At 62.0% G+C, this 5132-nt stretch overlaps 1 long non-coding RNA gene across 1 annotated transcript; it reads left to right on the top strand.

Annotated features, from left to right (window-relative positions):
• The first annotated feature begins 1179 nt into the window (after positions 1-1179).
• LOC131497572 (uncharacterized) lies at positions 1180-4536 on the top strand. The gene is made up of 2 exons (XR_009255019.1): positions 1180-1285; positions 2479-4536. It is a non-coding gene; the product is annotated as an uncharacterized LOC131497572 (long non-coding RNA).
• Positions 4537-5132: the final 596 nt, after the last annotated feature.

The following is a 5132-nucleotide window of genomic DNA, read 5'->3' as shown; positions in this document are numbered from 1 at the left end:
GGAGGGAGGAGAGCCCTGCCCTAGCGTGCCCTCTGTCCCGGGCGCGCACCCTGCCGGGAAGCCCTGGGGCCACAGCTGCTCGGCTGGCCCGGCCCAGAATAGCCTCCCTTCCGGGCAGGGCTGCCTGGGCCCGCAGCGCCAGCGCCCGAAATAGGGCTCGGCCCGGAGGCCCGCGGGCAGCGGGCAGCGGCCGGAGGGCGCGAGGGGCCGCCCAGCTCCGGGACGCGCCGGGACGCGGGGACCCGGGGGACGGCGGGGACCCGGGGAGGGGCGCAGGCCGGGATCCCGGGCGCGGACATCCGGGTGGGGCAGGGGCGCGTGGAGGGGCGCAGGCGCCGGGACCAGGGGAGGTGGGGCAGGGCCAGAATCCCCGACGCGGGGCCCGGGGAGGTGGGGCAGGGGCGTGGGCGGAGGGCGCAGACCGGGGAGGGGGCCGGGATCCCGGCGCGGGGACCTGCGTCCGGGGAGGGGGCCGGCCCCGCGGCGGCGGGGTGGGGCGCTGACCTCACAGCCTGCGGGGAAGCCCGTCGGGGGCCGGCCGCGCTGATGGAAGGGCGGAGGAATGCGCGGCGGGCGGCAGCGCGGGCCGAGCGCCCGTGCGGTCCCTCCCCCTGCACACAGCGCCTGGAGGAGGGGTTGCCGTGGGCGCGGACCTGGGGGCCGGCGGGGGGCGGGGAGCAGGGCAGGGGGAGCGCGGGAGGGGGGGTTAGGGAAGGGGAGGGGCGGCAGGGCCGGTGTCCGGGGACACCCCCAACCCGGGTCTGCGCCCTCCTCCCGCCAGGCCTGCGAAATGCGCGCCTCGCCGTCACTTGCAGCCCTGGGGTCAGGTAGCCCTGGCGGAGCTCTGTGCGCGCGTCCCTTCCTGTTCCAGCAGGCGCCGCCCCTCACCCAGCCTCCTCTCGCGGACTCCCAGCCTCAGTTTCCTCATCTGTTAAGCAGCGATTACTCCTATCTACATTACAGGGTTGTTACGATTAAAATAGAATAATCATGTAATGTGCCCTTGCTCTATAAATGGGGTCCTCTGTCCTCCCCGCCCCCTGCCTCCTCAGTCAGGCCTGGGATCAGCGAGGCCTTCCCGTGTCCCTGCCCTGTGCCCCTCGGCCTGGAACTGGTGCTGGGGGTGCATCAGCATCCTTGCCAGGGCCCTTTCCTCTCCTCCCTCCCCCTCAGGGTTACCTTGGAACGTGCCTCCTCCAAGAGGATGGTCCAACTTGTTGTCCGAACCTGCGGGAATCCCAGGCTGAGGTCCAACAGTATTCACGGAGGGCGCAGCCTGGCTGGAGTGAGTCAGCCTCTTTCTGAACATCATTTGCTGTTTGTTGCCAGGACAAGGCAGCCCCTGGAAATCACTGGGAAAGACCAGCATGTTCTGGGGGTGGGGGTTAACAGTGCACCTGGCAAGGAAGGGCCTCTCCATCCCCCCCTTCCCCTCCTCTATGGGAAGCGAGAGGCTCTGGCCCCAGGCTTGGGTACCCCATGTGAGGAAGGGCGGGCCTGACTTACTGTAACTGCCTGGCTGAAAGCCTGATTGTCCTGTGGTTGGGCAGACCAGCCAGAGAGGGGCCCTGGCGGAGGGAGAGCTCACCCAGCGTAACAAGTGGAGGCAGGGTGTCGCTGGTGTCCCAGGGAGACTCAGCAGACCAGGTGGGGCTGCCTGCAAGGTCACCCTCTCTCCCCTAAGCAGGTCAGGCCGCTACTGCAGTGCCAGATTATTTGTAAGAAATCAAGTCTGTCCAGGGGCTCGGCCCCTGGTCTGGAGCATCAGAGCACCCGGTGTTGAGAGAGCACTCCCTGTGTACTAAGCAATGTGGGTGTTCACGTACTGAGCTATCACAACGACCGACCGACCGAAGGAAGCGGGGAACGTTAATATCCCCATTGTACAGACGGGAAGCAGGTTTATTGACGTGCCCAGGTCTCCTAGCTGGGAGGAGGCAAAGTGAATTGGGATGAAAATTTAGGCTTCTTTTTTTTTGTTTTTATTTAAATTTTTAAAAAATGGTTATTTACTTATTTATTTGAGAAAGAGACAGAGCGAGAGTGGGGGGGAGGGGCAGAGAGAGAGGGAGACCCAGAATCCGAAGCAGGCTCCAGGCTCTGAGCCATCAGCACAGAGCCCGACGCGGGGCTCGAACTCAGAACCGTGAGCTCACGACCCTAGCCGAAGTCGGACGCTCAACAGACTGAGCCACCCAGGCGCCCTGAAAATTTAGGCTCCTAATCCGTACTCTGTCTGGCCTCCGGGGTGTGGGAGCCAGCGCAGCCCAGGAGGGCAGATGGCCCAGCTGACCGCCCAGGTGCCTGAGCCCCCCCCCCCCCCCCCCACTAGCAGCTTGCTCGGCACGGCACTCGGCTGACTTCCTGTCCCTGGGAGAGCAGCTGTGGGTGCGCTGAGGCAGGGCGGTCCCCTTCCTGTGGTTCAGGTAGGAGCACAGCCTCGTGCCTTCTTGGCATCCTCCCTCTTTCCTTCCCCAGGTTCTAGAAGTCAGCCCTGGGTACTCCAGAGAGCCTGGCAGAGCCAGAGGTCGGCCCAGAGTCCTTAGCTGCGGGTGAAGGGCGCGTGGGCAGAGAGAACGGGCTGCGGGCCCTGGTGGAGGAGGGCTTCCCGGGACCTGAGGACCTGGCCTCCAGCCCTCAGGGAGCACCTGGAGGCTTCCCCCGTCCCGCCTCCTCTCTGAAGGTGGCGAAAATGCAGAGGAAAGCCCACGTACCGTCCCCAGCTGCCCCAGCCTGGTGGTTGGGATTCAACGGGGACATCTGAGGGACGGAGGCTGCTGTGTGCCCGTGTCCCCCTCGCTGTCAGGAACCCCGGGCTTTGCAAAGAGCTGGCTGCCGGGCATCCCCTGACTTTTCCCTGGGTAACATTGCCAAGGAACTGTGGTGCTGGCCCGGCCCTGTGGCTCTACCCCCCCTCCGTCTCTTGCCCATGGAGGCTCGGAATAAGCTTTCTAGAGGATGCTCTTTCTTGTGTGAGGGGTCATCTGAGGTCGCCGAGACGGAGCTCTTCACCAGAGAAATGCAGGAACATCTCTGCAGCTAAATGAGGCAATGTCTGTGGGGGATTCGGCCTTGCCAGGCAGGCTCCAGACGCATGCTCCCTCCCTGAGAGACGTTGCCCTTGGCCGTGCAGCCCTTGGCCAGGCCAACCACTGGGCTCTATCCCTGGGTGCCTTTCCAGGCTGTCCTTTGCTCAAGGTGTCCTTAACAGAGCCTAAAGGGACATTCCGCTTCTCCTTATGCCCAAGAGCAGAGAAGGACACATTTCTCAGGCTCTTCCTGAAAGATTCAAGGAAAGAAAAAACCGTTCTTGGTCTGAGATCCTGCAGAACCAACCCCCCAGAACTGGCTTGAGTGGCGTCTCCAAAATTCATGCCCACGTGGACCTTGTGCATGTGACCTAATTCGGAAATCGGGTCTTTGCAGATGTAATTAGTTACGATGAGGTCATACTGGATGAGTTTGGGCCCTAATCCAATGGCTGGTGTCCTTATAAGAAGAGAGTTGGACACAGACACACGGAGAAGAAGGCCGCGTGAAGATAGAGGCAGGGACTGGAGTGACGCATCCACCGGCCAAGGATTGGCAAGGACCTGCTGGTGGCCACCGAAGCTGAGAAGCGCAAGGAAGAATCCCGCCCCCCCCCGCCCCGGAGACTTCAGAGGGAGTGCAGTCCCATGGACACCTTGATTTTGGACTTGTGACCTCCAGAACCGCAAGGAAGTCCGTACGTGTTGTTTTAAACCTCCCAGTGTGTGATCCTTTGATATGGCGACTCTAGGAAAGTTGGACAACCACCGAATGTCAAACAGAGGGCAGCTGAGGAAAACAAGAAGGAAACAGAGCAGGCGCACAAAGCAAAAGCTGGAAGAGACCAAGGGGGAGACGGGAAGAAGGGCTCCCTCCGTGTCTTCCTCTCTGCGGGGACAGGAAACCACCACGGAACCGGTGGCCCTGCGAGCAGGAGTGTGTGGGGCTGGATGTTGGGTGAACGGGAAGGCGTTCGAGATCTTGCTGGTCCCAGGGAGCCCCTGCTAGTAATAATAAAGCTTTGACTTGGTCCTGTATCAACCTCAGGACTCCCAGAGCAGGCTTTGTTGAGATCCCCCACGGAGAGATGAGGAACCCAGGCAAGGCCATTAGGTGCTGGCCCAAGGTCGTTTTCCAGGAAGCAGTGAAGGGGGCACACACCCAGCTTCCCTGCCCGACAGCCAGCGCTCTGCCCTCTACCAGTCCGGGAGTGGGGGGTGGGGCAGCTCCCATGCCAGTATCCAGTGCTTCAGTGGGGTCGGCAGGTGCTGGCCCTGGTCAGGGACCCCAGCTCTGTTCCTGGCGAGCTGCGTGATTTGGGACAAGTCACGGCACCCCCTATTTGGCCGTTCCCTCCACGGGAAAACGGGGGACAATAATAGGGCCTAAGCCATAAGAGTTCCTGGAGAATTAAATGTTCATATATTTCAAGTGCTTAGACCAGAGCTCGGCGCACTGGAAACTTGAAGGTGTTTGGGAAATGAATAAAAGACGTTGATGGGAGTACTCTTTGTCCAAGGAGAGCACCTTGGGACCGCGAACCTGTCTTATTCTCACTCCACAGGCCACGGGGAGGCCAAGGCCAACAACATTCTCATGCGGTCCTGGTCTGTTCCCCACAGAACCCTCCAGAGACTAGCCAGAAGGGCCCTTGAGACCGGGGAGCAGAGCTCCGCCCACGTCCTGGGCAGGCTGATTCAGTTGCTTGAATCCTGCCTTCTCGCAGGCTGAGGACACCTTTGGATCCTGGGCCTTGCCAGCGGCTTTCTCCTCCCAGAGGAGAGCTCAGACCCCCGCCAGCAATTCCGCCCGGAGTCCTGGTCAGTCACCTCCCGGTTAGCTGTCTCGGGGGGACCAGGACTGGGGTGATGACTCGCTGTCAGGCATCAGCCCATGGAAAGAGAATGCACAGTGCACATCAGAGGGGTGGTACAATGTGCTGCATTTGCAGACGGAGGGAGCCGCGTGTGTGTGCGACCTTCCCCACCTGTCCCCCGGGGGGTCTGCAGCCTCTACTGGCCCTTTTCGTTGGCTCCTGTCCAGATGTCTCTCCTCCCGGCCACAGAGCCCAGCCGGGTGACCCCAGGGCTTGTGGACTCTGC

This window comes from Neofelis nebulosa, chromosome 16 (assembly GCF_028018385.1).
Source record: "Neofelis nebulosa isolate mNeoNeb1 chromosome 16, mNeoNeb1.pri, whole genome shotgun sequence".
Lineage (NCBI taxonomy): Eukaryota > Metazoa > Chordata > Mammalia > Carnivora > Felidae > Neofelis > Neofelis nebulosa.
The sequence above is the reverse complement of the archived record's forward strand: the minus strand, read 5'-3'. Positions and strand labels throughout refer to the sequence as shown.